Consider the following 16,919-nt stretch of genomic DNA (forward strand, 5'->3'; position numbering starts at 1 on the left):
CTCAGCACCAGCAAGTCGTTGCGCCCCACAGACCCGAGTTACGACGATCCCCCGCTGCCAGGCCCAATATTAGTGGTCAGCACGCCCGTTGGCAATGGCATCCTCCGACAACAATTCAGCTTGGCTGTGTGCCCACGGCGCCGCTCGGTTCTATGTGAGCACCGCGGGAGGCCTCCGATAGCCGGTTGTAACCTCCGCCGTCCCTCATGTCATTAAGCAGGCGAGATAGACGAATCCCTCGGCGGGGAACACCCGAGCGTGGGCCCTCGAACAAACACCACACGGGACCACCGGGTGACGCAGCAATCGCGGATCACTTGCTCCGTGAAGATGAGATGGTGACGAGCCGCCAGCTCCACATCGGTCAACTTCCGGAGTCTCCACCTGCCTGACGGCCGGTCACAAGCACAATTTAGCCGCCAAAGGCCGGAGGAGGTGGAGTAGAGTGAGACGAGAGCCCGGGCAGCAGGCCCAGGTCCAGGAACAGCACCACCGGTCAGCTTCACCGTCGGTTATTTAACAACCGTACGGCACCGCAGCACGCCAGGCATGGGCAGACACTCTGCGGGAGGGACTGGGCTCAAGAAATGCTGATGGGGCAGGAGAAATATAGGATTTATTAGCGGGCCTCTGGAGCTCGTCTAGAGCGTGTCCGCCATGTTGGACCGCTCGGCCACGCCCCCATCCCCGATACAGTGCTTCTTAAGTGCTCCCTCCACTTCTCCCTTGGTCCAATGCAATGGTGAATCAGCCTAACTCTTTCACCACGATATTGAGGTTCAGGAGCTCTTTGGTGCTCTTAATGCAAGCAGTGAGTGATGATCAGTACTGGCTGCACCACTGCTAATGGCACCACAGTTTGTTTTCCAGACATAGGCATCATTCAAAGAATTGCCAGTTGTATGGTGGAAAGTCACATGAGCTAGGAGGATCCCACAGGACAATCCAGGCTAACCAGTCTGTTACTCACCAGTCTGTTACTCACCTCAGTCAATACCACTGCCAATCAGCCATCATTTTAGTGCACAGGGGTACGGCAGCAGAAAGTAATTATGATAATCCTTCTTCTGGAGCTGTCATCTGCTTGTCCTGATGGGCCAAATCTAGATCCATGGCTGCCAGCAGCCAAATGAAATTACCTTTCCAGAGCAGGTTGTTGAGGTACTTGCTGACGTAGTGGTGAAAGAGTAGGTCTGACTCCTGGTCCATCTGATGATGATGAAGACCTACCCTACAGTGCAAGACACCGCTTAACGTATTCAAGTGCTATCTCCCATTGTTTAACTGATGGGGCTACTTGTAGGCTTTCAGCCCACTTGGGCTTACTACATGTTGCCTGGGCTTTATCTTGAGCTAATAATGCACCATACAATACTGTAACAGTTCGTCTACCCATCCCATGAGTAATAACACACCACAGTCCCTCATGCAGCACTGGTTCCCGCTGACCCATTTCCATTGTGTCCCACACTGCCAGCACAAACTCATTATGTGCCTGGAAAGGGCCCACCTCAAGCCGCGTGAAGACTGCAAATCAGTAAAAGAGCACAGAATTCCCTCCTTATACAGATCTCCTACTCGACCAACCCAGCCTCCCACCCTTGTTGGTATTATGGACTGTGATCAGGGCCTGCACTCTTGGCACACTCCACCACAGCAATTGCAGTACATAGGGCACCTGCTGGTGCTGGATGTACCCATTCCAGCAAAGCCTAGCCGTTTGTGCCAAGCTGCCCAGTCCTCTCAGAGGACTAGGTCTGTCCATCAACCAGTCTATCATCTTGGTCCCTCGGAGCTCCCCCCGAACTGCCACACTCTCAGGCAGCGTGGAGTGGGCTAGCCACAGCATTCGTTATTGCATTTGGGCCATGGCGTAATATGGTTCGAGGTTCTGCATCCCCAGGCCTCCTACCACCAAGGGTCATAAGGAGAACCTTGTCCGAGTGAAACACATTTATCCCCAGGTAGCAAAAGGTGTCCATACACCAGGGTAACCGATCAGTCGGCAGCTCTGCCCTTTCCGCTTGTTCCACTTGCTGCAGGGGGAACAAACAAGATTTCCCCCAGTTGATTTTGATGCCAGTCCTTACCCCCAAATTGCTCCAATAATTCAAACAGAGCTAGCAGTACCTGTTGGTGTTCCCAGAGGTATACAAAAGCGCAGTCGGTGTACAAAGAAAGTATATGATAGTCTGCCTCTTCAGACACACCCCTGAGGGTACTATAGAAAGTAGAGGAATAAAACCATTCTGGTATGGGTGCACCCGTGCAAGCAGCACCGGCAATAATCTATTCACCAGTACCTTGCTTAAAATCTTATCAATTTTTAACATCGTCTGACGGGGAGAGGCGTACCGTGGAGGGAATGGACCGTGTAGACGATTGGTGGTCTGTTGTCCCCCTCTCACCCGCTTCTATCCCCTCTCACCAGCATGACAATCCGTATCTCGAAGAAGAATGGCCCGAGATACAGAGCCCCTATGGAGCTACGAGGAGGAGAGAGAACCTGGCTCCTTTAATTGTGGATTCCACAACGACGAGACTCCTCCCATGTCGGATGTCAGCGCGTCAAGGTCGTCAAAAAGGGGAGTAACCAGGAAGTCGACGGACGGCGTTTCCCTGTAAGGAGTAGAAGGCAACGGTGATCGAAGAGGAGGAGAGAAACCAACTACCGGGGAGGAAAAAGACGAGACGGACCAGGCTCCAGACTGCCGAGGCGTTATCATCAAGGCAGGAGCGTCTTCACGAGCCGCCCCGCCACGCTCCCACGGGAGGAGCGTGGCTCGAACAGGTACGAGGCAAGGTTGCGGGCTGGGTGGGGCTGCATAACCAGTCTGCCGCGCAGAACCCAGCATGTATATAGTGTAAAGTTTCATGTACAGTCTCTGGAAACCCCTGTCCTCCTCACGAGCACTCGTGCACTGCAGTTTTATGTGTGTTTGGCACTTGCTCACTTGGTTTCCCTCACTCCAGGTCCCTTGCCGTATCAGACCCGGACAACCCTCCTAATTCCTATATTTTTTTTCATTGTTTCTCTTTTGCTTTCTGGTCCGGACGGAGTATCTCACCTGTCATCCCTGGTTACCAGTCTGGCGTCCGTAACCAATATCAAGACGGACCCTGCAGCTTTTGCCCGCAAAGACTAACAAGTCGGAGACGGAAAGCTTATATAAAAATAAAACCATCCCATAAAGCATTACTTAAAGCCTCTGACTCAGTTACTCCTGCCCCCTTGGCCCCTTTACAACTGGTGTCAGAAGTGGGATCTCCAACACAGCCCATCTGTAACACTGAGATGGATGCCCTAATACAGCACATCATAAAGGGGCAAGAAAAACTGGAGTGGGCAGTCGAGCGACAACTCTCCTCGGCGCAGGCTGATCGGGAACTCTTTCAAAACACCATCTCGGCCCATTTCGAAAGCCTCCAGAAAAACGTGTCCCCTCCACCTGTGTCGTTGCCTCCAACAGTGTCAGTGCCTGCAGAGGGTCGAATACATGTCCCAAACCCCTCCGGGATTTCACTGCAGAAATACGTGCAAGGAGAAGATCCTGACGCGTTTCTTTTAAACTTCGAAAGGGCTGCTAAAGCGTTGGGATGGCCAGAGGAGAAGTGGCCCTTTTTTCTAGCCCCATTATTGACGGGAGAAGCACAATTCACCTATCAGGTGGCTAACCCCATTGGGAACGCCCCTTAACACTTGATCAAAGAATCCTATACCTACTCTCATTACACCGGAACCCTGGGTCATAGACCTTAGCTTTAGGTTCGCACAAGTAGACGATAGAACCCTTTATAATGCCTGGGAGAGCGCTCATGTGTCTCAAAATCAACATCCTCCCTCTTATCCCCGTTTTGTGATACGTAAGGACTTACTGTATAGGGAGACAGAAGAAGGAGGTGTGAGAAGTTGGCCTGGTATATGATGCTCACTAGTTCTAGTGATCACCTTGTACCATGCCAAGCAATCCTTATGATGATTGGTTGTAAGTCAACCTTATAGACCAGCTATCCTAGTAGCGTGGATAAAGCAATCTTAGGCTAAACTCTGTAAAGGCATGTGAAGCAAGCTGTTTTACCATACACAATCCCCTTGAATACCAAATGAAAGGACACCACACAGATATATATTGAAAATATATATATATTTATTCACTACAAATATCCCCTATACTCTTTATGAGCACAGAAGCAAATGTGTTAAAACAAAACACAGTTTAACTACACAAAAGTTGCACAATATGGATGAGCCCTAGGGGCCACTTAAACCATATACTAAAATAGTGGTATAAGAACCACCAATGGGAAAGGAAATAGGCCTAGGGCCTGGGGAATCGCTGGAGCTGTTTGGGACTAACAGTGAAGAAGTCGGAAAAGGCCCGCGGGACTCGGGTGCAGTGCTTAAAGTGCACGCATGCACCAATGCAATGTCAAGGGTGCGTAAAAGTTATAAAGTTACTGTTTTAGGAACCTTCCGACTGACCTAGAAGGACAAAACTTTAGATCTAGGCACTAGAGGTGTGTACCAGTGTAGGAACACCGGCGTTGCTGAGTTACCTCACCCACAGGAAGCGGTTGCACAGGTGCCAAGTAGTGTCGGGTTTCGTCACGCAGGACGATGGTGCCTGGAGATGAAGATGCTGCAGGCGGGTCGTCAAGGAGAGTTCCGGTGGATCCAAGGATGGATCTGAAGATGTGAAGACCTGAAAGCAGAGGGGACAATGTTCAAAGTCACTAGCCAGTGACTACCGTGAAACCAGGGTGGAACCAGGCGATGTCGGGTGCAAACAGGCGATGAGGTGCAGCTTGTCTCCGCAGCCACGTGGACACGAAGAGGTCGAGGATGTCCAGGAGTCGATCACGAGCTGTCCCACGAAGGCTCTAGCTGATGGCGGTGTCGGCAACTTGATTGGAGCAAACAGGCCTTGGCTAATGCAAGCCACGCAGGAAGTGAAGAAAGCTTATTTCTCGGACCAGCAAGGTCAGAGGGGCTGCTCCTTTTTACAGGAGCGAGGGCCAGTCTGGAGCAACCAGACCAGCAGTTTAGATTGTAGATTTCGTCGCCAAGATGGCCACTAGCCACGTGGCAAATGACCGGGATGACGCGTCGAGTGGCAAAGTGCAAAAGGGCCCCACGCAGATCGTGGAGATGCTGGGGGGCTGATCTTTGGTGCAGATGCTGCTCGGTGGTGGGGCTTCTCAAACCCCTAAGCACAGCATCGAGGGAGCCTCGGGTGCTGCGCAGTCAGCTTCTCGGGGGTCTTTCAAGATGGCCGGTCCCACGTCTCTCAATGCCTCCACGGGTCTCTTCTTTTCAGGGACTGTGGATCGGGCTGTGAGATGTCTGGGAATCCAGGTCTTGTCGGGCTTTGGGCTCGGGCTCCGGCGGGAGGCGGCGGCAAAGCAGACGTCAAGTTGCTGGTTGGTGCCTGTATTCACAGGGTGGTCACTCCTTGGCCACAAGGGAGATTCTCTTCAGTCTTCTGTGCAGCAGAATGTCGAAGTCCAGTTTTCTTCTTAGTTTGAAGTCGAGTTTAGGATGATCTGAAGTCTTGGGACACAGCTCCTACTCTTATTCCAAATCTAGGGACCGGATTACCTGCTAGGTCCCTCCTCTGGGTGGGACCAGGAAGGGGGGTGGCTACACCCCTTTTCCTTTGTCCATCTCCGCGCCAAGACTGGGGCTGTGAAGCCTCAGCACCGGTTTGGACTGGCTTATGCACAGGGACACCTTGTGTGCCCCAGGCATTCCAATTCGTATGACACCTTACTCGACATGTTTTGATAAAGCCAAACCAAAGATAGCATTTAACCGCGAGGTTCATAATGCACTTAAGAGTATATGGTATGGCAGTATCATGGAACAGCTAAAGGACGTGGTTCCGAAAGCTGCAGACAGGCTCAGCTCATGCTAGAGCACCATCTCACATATTTCCAAGCACTCTGCCTCCAGGATTGATGAGGCCTTCCATAGGAGTGGCTGATAGGAGCATATGTGTCCATTTTAGGTTAGATATAGGCATACTATACCTAAGTAAGGGGTGATTACACCGACATACCCCAGCTGAGTGATCAGCCAGTTGTATCAAATATGGAGGTCAGGCCAGGGGTGGCACAATACATGCTGCAGCCCCTGGTAGGCCTTGGAACCACCTATGCCCTGGGTACCTAGGGTACACTGTTACAGGGGCCAATAAGGTGAACCAGTTCCAATTGGTAATGTACCTAAGGTACATGGAGTCAATTTTAAGGAGAGAGCAATTAGCCTGGGGCCCTGAATAGCAGGATCACAGGCCAACTAAGTCAAAAACCAGCTAAACACTAGGCAAAAAGTTTGGGGGTAACCATAGTCAGATATCTACCTTCCTACATAACCCCCCCCCCCAAACGAAAGGAGATAAGGCTATCCTTGACCAGGTATGCCTATATTGCCTAAGTGGTCATATAAGGAAGTACCAGCCCTGGCTTGGGTACCCCCTGTCTCATGGTCCACTAAGCAATCCCTCACCCTAAGGGTATCTGAGGGTCTCCACCATAGGGAATCTCTACCTGTGGTGTGTTTTGGCAAAGTTAAAGGCTGGTGTTGAGGTGGAGTACTGAAGTGAGATTCCTCTGTAGGACTCAGCTTCCTCCAATCACTCTCCACCATGTAGGCCTTTCTTTCCTTGACTGAGTTGCACTGTGCTCTCAGGGTCAACCTCTGGCTACCTAAAGCTGGAGGCTGGGTCCCTTCTGTTGGCTTACTGGAGGGACAGGTCAGGTTTGGGGCCCCAGGTTTGGCTGTGTCCAACAGTGTCCATTTGGGGGAGGTCCCTAACTAGTTGTAAGGGGAATCCCTCAGAAGTTTTTAAAGTTTTCACCTTGATAGGGCTGCTAGCTTTGGTGCCCCTAATCTGCTGATGGGGGTGCTTTATTTGACAGGGGGCCCTTTGGGGCTCACTGACCTTCTTGTCCTCTGCAGCCCTGGGCTGGCTGAGGCAAGGTAGAGAGGGGCAGGTTACCTGCTCCAGACTGGGTCCCACCTTGGAAGGGTCCACTGACATCAGGGGCTCTGTCAGGCTAGGCCTGACTACCTCTGGGGCAATTTCTTCACAAGGAGTAAGATCAGTTCCCTGAGGAGGCTGATCCTTTCCTAATGTCTGGTGGGAGGGAGATTTCTCTTCCTCCTCAATGCTCTCTGTTTGCGTGGAGTGATCCATAGTTTCAGGCTTGACAACACATGAATCAGTTTGAGTTTGGGCTGTGGCCATCACAGCCCCACCAACCTTTTCAGTTGGAGACTCAGTTTGGGTATGGACTGTTACCATCACAGCCCTGCTAATCTTTTCAGGAGGGAAGTTAGCTAAAGATGGGGCTGAGGTATGCTCAGCCCTACCAACCTGTTCAGGAAGGACATCTTGGATTGGGGCTGTAGCCATCACAGCCCCACTAACCTTTCCATGGAGATTTACCATTCTAGAATGGGTTTGCTGTTCAACCTCAGCCCAGGCTGAGATTTCCAAATCATTACCAAGTAGGCAATCTACAGGCAAGGTTGCTGACACTGCCACTCTCTTTGGGCCAGTGACACCTCCCCAGCTAAGATTGACTACTGCCATGGGATGTTTGGTTTCTATTCCATCAATGTTTGTCACCTGATATGTGGCATCAGGTAAAAGTTGCCTTGAGGGGACTAGACATTCAGCCACCATGGTGATGCTAGCCCCTGTGTCTCTAAAGGCCTCAACTTTCAAGCCATTGATGAGGGGCTCCTGTCTGTACTTGCTCAAAGTGTTCGGGCAAGTAGTGAAGTTGGCAAACCCCATGCCAGTTTCATAGACAAGAGTATATGAGGTAGGGGACCTGGTTAGGCCAGAATCCACCTGTGCTCCAAAAGTAAATCCACCCAAATTCTTGGGGGTGCTCCCACCACCTGGGGGACCACTGCTAACAGTGACAGGAGGTGTTGGAGCTTTACCTGGAGGTATATTTTCCTTATTACCATTCTTTGGACAACAGCTGTCTGTTTTCCAATGGCCAACCTGTTTACAGGCATGGCAGTAAGGCTTTTTCTGTGTAGAGGAAGTGTCTTGGGACCCACCCCCATCCTTGGAGTTTTGGGGCCCTGGGGAAGTCTTCTCTTTTGATTTATCCCCACCCCTCTCTTGAGGCTTGGTAGTATCTTTCTTTTGGTCACTACCCTGGTTCTTAGGCCTGATCCTGGTTCTGACCCATTTGTCTGCCCTCTTACCCAATTCTTGTGGAGAGGTCAGATCAGAGTCCACCAGGTGCTGATGTAGAAGCTGATTTTGACAATTACTTAACATTTGCTCTCTCATAATTAAATTATACAATCCTGTATAGTCTGTAACCTTACTTCCCAGCAACCAGCCCTCCAGAGCCTTAGTGGCACATTCAACAAATTCAGACCAGTCCTGAGTCTGTGTCTTCTGGGTCTCTCTGAACATTAACCTGTACTGTTCAGTGGTTAAGCCTAACCCATCTATCAGAGCACTCTTCAGGACCAGGTAGTTTCTAGAATCCCCATCACTAACTGTGAGGAGTCTGTCTCTGCCTCTACCTTCAAAGGAGAGCCACAAGATTGCTGCCCACTGCTCCTGAGGGATCTGCTGTACTCTGCAGGCTCTCTCAAGTGCAGTTATCCATTTGTGGATGTCATCCCCATCTTTGTAGGGGGGCACAATCTTACTCAGGTTTCTATTGTCATAGGACCTGTCTTTATCCTTAGGGATAGTGATGCCACCAGTGGATCCTAATCCACTCTCTCTAGGCTGTCTTGCTTTAGCAAGCTTCTCTTGGATCAGGGCTACTTCCAGCTCTCTCTTCTGGATCCTAAGCTCAGCCTCTCTCATGTTGGCCTCATGTTCCCTTCTCTGAGGGCTAGTCATCCCCCTTCTGGAGTGACCAAGAGAACCTCTAGAAGCATGGGAAGTGTTAGATTCACCTGAGTGATTCCTTCTCCTCCTAGACTCCTGGTTAAGTCCACTTGGGGGTCTGAGTGGGTTTCACCCTGACTCAGTCCCAAATTGGCTTAAGTTAGCCTGGCTAAGTCTCTTGACTGGCACCTGACTAAGTCTCTCACCATCAGAATCACTTTCTTCCTCCTCCTCTTCCTCTTCCTCATCCTCAGGCTGAGTATCTCCAGTGTTCTGGTCTTCCTCACCTATCTGGACAACAGGGACAGGGGTGTCAGTATTATCATCTTCAGTGGGAGAGCCTCCTTCAATATTCCCTGTGGGGTCTGCTTTAGAGGTCTTTAGAGCTTCAGACTGGTCTAAAAGCTCTCCGAGGTGTGCTGTGGTAGGGGCTGGACCCGCCTTGAGACCTCTTAAGGTACACAGCTGCCTCATTTCTTTAAATTTTAATATAGCAAATTTGGATGGTGCCCTTGGAAGGTCACTCTCAACATGGACAGGTCCAGTGGACCCCTCTGCTCCAGACATTGCTCTAGTGTGGGTGGATATGTTGCAATCTACCTACACTGGTGTTTACCTACTAAACCTATCTAGTAGTTGTAGTCAGGGTGTGCTACTCCCTATCCTCTACAACAACTAAGTTCAGTAGAACTTAAGTATACTAGTCTTGTTTTATATGTACCTAACAGGTACCTGTATGATCTTTCAAATGATACTCTCAAAGATTGTAATAGTAAAACAACAGCAAGATCAAATCCCAACCGCTGCTCACCAATGTGAGAAGTTGGCCTGGTATATGATGCTCACTAGTTCTAGTGATCACCTTGTACCATGCCAAGCAACCCTTATGATGATTGGTTGTAAGTCAACCTTATAGACCAGCTATCCTAGTAGCGTGGACAAAGCAGTCTTAGGCTAAACTCTGTAAAGGCATGTGAAGCAAGCTGTTTTACCATACACAATCCCCTTGAATACCAAATGAAAGGACACCACACAGATATATATTGAAAATATATATATATTTATTCACTACAAATATCCCCTATACTCCTTATGAGCACAGAAGCAAATGCGTTAAAACAAAACACAGTTTAACTACACAAAAGTTGCACAATATGGATGAGCCCTAGGGGCCACTTACACCATATACTAAAATAGTGCTATAAGAACCACCAATGGGAAAGGAAATAGACCTAGGGCCTGGGGAATCGCTGGAGCTGTTTGGGACTAACAGTGAAGAAGTCGGGAAAGGCCCGCGGGACTCGGGTGCAGTGCTTAAAGTGCACGCATGCACCAATGCAATGTCAATGGTGCGTAAAAGTTATAAAGTTACTGTTTTAGGAACCTTCCGACTGACCTAGAAGGACAAAACTTTAGATCTAGGCACTAGAGGTGTGTACCAGTGTAGGAACACTGGCGTTGCTGAGTTACCTCACCCACAGGAAGCGGGTGCACAGGTGCCAAGTAGTGTCGGGTTTCATCACGCAGGTCGATGGTGCCTGGAGATGAAGATGCTGCAGGTGGGTCGTCGAGGAGAGTTCCGGTGGATCCAAGGATGGATCTGAAGATGTGAAGACCTGAAAGCAGAGGGGACAATGTTCAAAGTCACTAGCCATTGACTACCGTGATACCAGGGTGGAACGAGGCGATGTCGGGTGCAAACAGGCGATGAGGTGCAGCTTGTCTCCGCAGCCACGTGGACATGAAGAGGTCGAGGATGTCCAGGAGTCGATCACGAGCTGTCCCACGAAGGCTCTAGCTGATGGCGGTGTCGGCAACTTGATTGGAGCAAACAGGCCTTGGCTAATGCAAGCCACGCAGGAAGTGAAGAAAGCTTATTTCTCGGACCAGCAAGGTCAGAGGGGCTGCTCCTTTTTACAGGAGCGAGGGCCAGTCTGGAGCAACCAGACCAGCAGTTTAGATCGTAGATTTCTTCGCCAAGATGGCCACTAGCCACGTGGCAAATGACCGGGATGACGCGTAGAGTGGCAAAGTGCAAAAGGGCCCCACGCAGATCGTGGAGATGCTGAGGGGCTGATCTTTGGTGCAGATGCTGCTCGGTGGTGGGGCTTCTCAAACCCCTAAGCACAGCGTCGAGGGAGCCTCGGGTGCTGCGCAGTCAGCTTCCCGGGGGTCTTTCAAGATGGCCGGTCCCACGTCTCTCGATGCCTCCAAGGATCTCTTCTTTTCAGGGACTGTGAATCGGGCTGTGAGATGTCTGGGAATCCAGGTCTTGTCAGGCTCTGGGCTCGGGCTCCAGCGGGAGGCGGCGGCAAAGCAGACGTCGAGTTGCTGGTTGGTGCCTGTATTCACAGGGTGGTCACTCCTTGGCCACAAGGGAGATTCTCTTCAGTCTTCTGTGCAGCAGAATGTCGAAGTCCAGTTTTCTTCTTAGTTTCATGTCGAGTTCAGGATGATCTGAAGTCTTGGGACACAGCTCCTACTCTTATTCCAAATCTAGGGGCCGGATTACCTGCTAGGTCCCTCCTCTGGGTGGGACCAGGAAGGGGGTGGCTACACCCCCTTTCTTTTGTCCATCTCCATGCCAAGACTGGGGCTGTGAAGCCCCAGCACCGGTTTGGACTGGCTTATGCACAGGGACACCTTGTGTGCCCCAGGCATGTCTCATTCTATTCAGCCCTGTCCTACCCAATACACAAAATCCTGTCTGGGGTGGTGCTAGCACCTCCCAAGGCAGGAAACCCTTTGTCCAAGCCTCCCTCGCTGGAAGGACTCCCAGCAGCAGGAGGTCAGACTTGTGTCTGTGGTGGCAGCATCCATTTTGTGATGCTGAGGCTCATGTTTAACTTTACCCGGGTTTCAGGTTATGTACATGTCGTGTCCCTCTAGAAGGGTGGAATGCTACCCCCGTCACCAGAACTGGCGAGGGGGTAGTATTCCAATTCGTATGACACCTTACTCGACATGTTTTGATAAAGCCAAACCAAAGATAGCATTTAAGCCCGAGGTTCATAATGCACTTAAGAGTATATGGTATGGCAGTATCATGGAACAGCTAAAGGACGTGGTTCCAAAAGCTGCAGACAGGCTCAGCTCATGCTAGAGCACCATCTCACATATTTCCAAGCACTCTGCCTCCAGGATTGATGAGGCCTTCCATAGGAGTGGCTGATAGGAACATATGTGTCCATTTTAGGTTAGATATAGGCATACTATACCTAAGTAAGGGGTGATTACACCGACTTACCCCAGCTGAGTGACCAGCCAGTTGTGTCAAATATGGAGGTCAGGCCAGGGGTGGCACAATACATGCTGCAGCCCCTGGTAGGCCTTGGAACCACCTATGCCCTGGGTACCTAGGGTACACTGTTACAGGGGCCAATAAGGTGAACCAGTTCCAATTGGTAATGTACCTAAGGTACATGGAGTCCATTTTAAGGAGAGAGCAATTAGCCTGGGGCCCTGAATAGCAGGATCCCAGGCCAACTAAGTCAAAAACCAGCTAAACACTAGGCAAAAAGTTTGGGGGTAACCATAGTCAGATATCCACCTTCCTACAGGAGGCACAGCCCAACTACTGGTGCCCCTACCTTTCCGTGAACAGGTATTATGCTTTGCCCATGTGCACCTCACGGCTGGTCATTCAGGAAAGGAAAAAACCATCGAGAACATCATACGCTACTTTTATTGGCCGGGAATATACAAAGAGGTACAGAACTACTGCATGAAGTGTGAAATCTGCCAAAGGAAGAATACACACAGTCCCCCGGCAGCACCTCTACAACCCATGCCCATAATTGGCACACCCTTCGAGGGGGTGGGTATGGACTTGATAGGTCCCCTACCCAAGACATCAAGGGGACATGTATATGACCTTGTAGTGGTTGACTATGCCACAAGGTTCATAGAGGCTTTCCCATTGAGGGTGCCAACAACTTCGAACATTGCGGAAAGATTTGTGGAGTTGTTTTCTAGGGTTGGATTCCAGAAAGAGGTCCTAACAGACCAGGGTACGCCTTTTACTTCACGCCTGATGAAAGAGGTCTGTAATACATTGGATGTCCGTCACATACGAACATCTGTTTATCACCCCCAAACAGATGAACTGGTGGAGCCGTACAATCAGACCTTAAAGACTACTCTTAAAAAAATGCTGACATCAGAAGGGCCTGGTTGGGACCGTCTCCTACCCTTGGCTCTATATGTGTTCCGCGCTCAGAAACAGAGCAGTTTAGGGTGCTCGGCCTTCGAATTATTGTATGAACGTCACCCTAGGTCATTGTTGGAAATGACGAAAGACGCGTGGGAAACAGAAGACGACCAAGAACAGAAATCCCTTCTTGAATACACCCTCCAATTGAGGTCTAAACTGGGCAAGCTGAGAAACCTCGCAGAGGTTAATCTGGAACAGACAAAGAAAAGGCAGAAGAAGACTTATGATAGGGGAAAGAAACTAAGGAGACTCCAAGTCGGCGAATGGGCACTAGTTCTCTTACCTTCCATCACCAGTAAAGGCAAAACGGAATGGATGGGGCCCTACCAGGTGACCAGTACATTAGGGGACACAACTTATAGACTCCGGCTCCCCCCCTCCAAATCTCAATGTTATCATATTAACCTCGTGAAGAAATGGATCGGCTCTATCCCCAAGGGTGCTAACCTAGTGGTACCTACGACCCCTGAAAAACAGACCTCAGTAGACCGGCTTGTTGTGAATGAGGACTTGTCGACTCAAATGAAAGAAGGCCTGAAGAAAGTCCTACTACCCTTTTCGGATATTTTCTCTGACCTACCCGGGAAAACATCCTTGGTCGAACACCACATCGAAACGCCTCAACGGCCTTACCGGATCACAGCAGCTCGACGTGAAGCAGTAAGGAAAGAAGTGAGAGAAATGTTAAACCTTGGGGTGATATGGCCCTCAAAAAGCAGCTGGGCCTCACCGATCGTCATGGTCCCGAAACCCGACGGATCAAAACGATTCTGTATGGATTTCAGGGCTCTTAACGCCATCTCTACCTTTGATGCCTACCCCATTCCACGAGTGGATGAACTGATTGAAAAGCTTGGGGATGCAGTGTACATAACCACCTTGGACCTCACCAAGGGGTATTGGCAGGTGCCCCTCCGTGAGGAAGACCGAAAGAAAACCGCCTTCATCACAGACAAGGGGTTGTTCTCCCTTTCGGTCTCCACGGAGCTCCTGCCACCTTCCAGCGTCTCATGAATACCATACTACAGCCATATCCATCTTTCAGTTCCCCGTACCTAGACGACATCGTGATTTACAGCAGCTCATGGGAGGAACACCTTCAACATCTGCACATCATCCTATCTGCCCTAAGAGAGGCTGGTCTGCATATAAATGCGAAGAAGTCTCGAGCTGCGTTCAACAAGGTGAACTATCTGGGGTACGTCCTCAGAGATGGGACTATTGCCCCACAGATGGAGAAGGTGAGAGCCATTGAAAAGACACCCTTTCCCACCAGTAAAAGAGACCTGAGAGCTTTCCTAGGACTCATTGGCTACTACCGGCGTTTTATTCCCAAGTTCGCTGAGGTAGCCACCCCTCTTACTGACCTTCTGAGGAAAGACATCAGACCCAAAGAACTACAAAGCCCCTCCCCAGAAGCCCTACGTGCATTCGAGAAACTAAAGCAAACGATAACCACCGCACCGGTCTTGGTATCACCTAATTTTACCAAAACCTTCATACTTGCTACAGATGCCTCCAGTGTAGGGCTAGGGGCCGTCTTGTCTCAAATGGGGGAGGACGGGTTAGAACATCCCATTCTGTATGCCAGCCGTAAATTGTATCCCAGGGAGTGTAAATATGCCACTATAGAGCGGGAATGCCAAGCAATAAAGTGGGCCATCGATAAAATACAGAATTACTTAGAAGGTAAGCCATTCATCCTCCATACTGACCATGCCCCCTTAACGTGGATGTACAAAAACCGAAGACACAATCCTAGAGTGCTAAGGTGGTTCCTGTCCCTGCAACCATACTCCTTTTCCGTACACCATAGAAAAGGCTCGGAAAACGGAAACGTTGACTTTCTGTCCAGGGTCTTCCCTCTCCCCGATCGGGAGAGTCCAGGGGGGGAGGTGTGTGATGGGGAGAGACGTACCGTGGAGGGAATGGACCGTGTAGACGATTGTTGGTCTGTGGTCCCCCTCTCACCCGCTTCTATCCCCTCTCACCAGCATGACAATCCGTATCTCGATGAAGAATGGCCCCGAGATACAGAGCCCCTATGGAGCTACGAGGAGGAGGGAGAACCTGGCTCCTTTAATTGGGGATTCCACAACGACGAGACTCCTCCCATGTCGGACGTCAGTGCGTCAAGGTCGTCAAAAAGGGGAGTAACCAGGAAGTCGACGGACGGCGTTTCCCTGGAAGGAGTAGAAGGCGACGGTGATCGAAGAGGAGGAGAGAAACCAACTACCGGGGAGGAAAAAGACGAGACGGACCAGGCTCCAGACTGCAGAGGCGTTATCATCAAGCCAGGAGGCCAACGTCTTCATGAGCCGCGCCGCCACGCTCCCACGGGCGGAGCGTGGCTCGAACAGGTACGGGGCAAGGTTGCGGGCTGGGTGGGGCTGCGTAACCAGTCTGCCGCGCAGAACCCAGCATGTATATAGTGTAAAGTTTCATGTACAGTCTCTGGAAACCCCTGTCCTCCTCACGAGCACTCGTGCACTGCAGTTTTATGTGTGTTTGGCACTTGCTCACTTGGTTTCCCTCACTCCCGGTCCCTTGCCGTATTAGACCCGGACAACCCTCCTAATTCCTATTTTTCTTTTTATTGTTTCTCTTTTGCTTTCTGGTCCGGACAGAGTATCTCACCTGTCATCCCTGGTTACCAGTCTGGCGTCCCTAACCAATATCAAGACGGACCCTGCAGCTTTTGCCCAGGAAAGACTAACAAGTCGGAGACGGAAAGCTTATATAAAAATAAAACCATCCCTGAAAGCATTACTTAAAGCCTCTGACTCAGTTACTCCTGCCCCCTCGGCCCCTTTACACATCGATAAAGGGTGATATGAGCTCACCTCCAGGGGGTCTTTAACCATTTATGCGGCACAACAAGGACTTTAAGGAGAGTCTGGTAGGATCCCAACCGTTGCACTTCTCTGTACATATCTAATAGCGTAGGAGTGAAAGTTGCGCTATAGGTTGCGTAGTATTCCACTGGAAACCCACAGTGCCAAGCACTTTTTTAGGAGCCTCCTTTTGTCAAAAAGCTGCCCACAGTTCCTCCACATTGTAATGGTTCTTCTAGTTCAAGCATTTGCATTTGCATTTGCATTGGAGGCAGCCTAGTAAGGGAAGCTAACGCCACAAATGCCCAGACTTGATTGAGGTCTGTGTGAGAAAGTGCCATCTTTCTTGCATTGGTATGCCCCCACTTTTTTCAGATCTGCTGATGTGCTTTGACCGAGTGTGCCCTGGGTTCCTGCCAACCAGGTACCCAGGGCCTGTGTTCCTTCCCTAAAACTGTGCTGAAACTAAAAACCCAATTGGCATCTCTGGCCACTTGTCAGCCCCTAGTAAATGGTACCCTAGGTACCCAGGGCATGGTGACCAGAGAAGACCCCTGACGGCTGCAGCACTTATTGTGCCACCCTCAGGAGTCCTGTACCCTGGCACTCACACACTGCCTTTGCAGGCTGAGTGCCTAAGTACAAAACGAAACCAAGAGTTGACATGGCACACATCCCTGTGTGCCATGCCCACAGAACCCACTGCCCTGGCATACTTCAGTCACCCCTCTAGCTGGATGCCCTATGCCAGAAGTGTGGGCACAGGTGCATGAGCCCTGTGCCATGCCCCTACAGTACCCAGGGCCATTCCTGGGCACTGTAAGTGCAGTGATGCCATTAAGAGTATATGGTGCTGGGAGGTTGTCGTTACAAACTCCACAGCACCATAAAGGCTACACTGAAGACTGACAAGTTTGGTACCAAACTTCTCAGCACATTAAACCTGCACTGATGCCAGTTTGAGATTTAATGTAAAATGCACCAGAGGGCATCTTA

The sequence above is a fragment of the Lissotriton helveticus genome, chromosome 7, assembly GCF_964261635.1.
Source record: "Lissotriton helveticus chromosome 7, aLisHel1.1, whole genome shotgun sequence".
Taxonomy (NCBI): domain Eukaryota; kingdom Metazoa; phylum Chordata; class Amphibia; order Caudata; family Salamandridae; genus Lissotriton; species Lissotriton helveticus.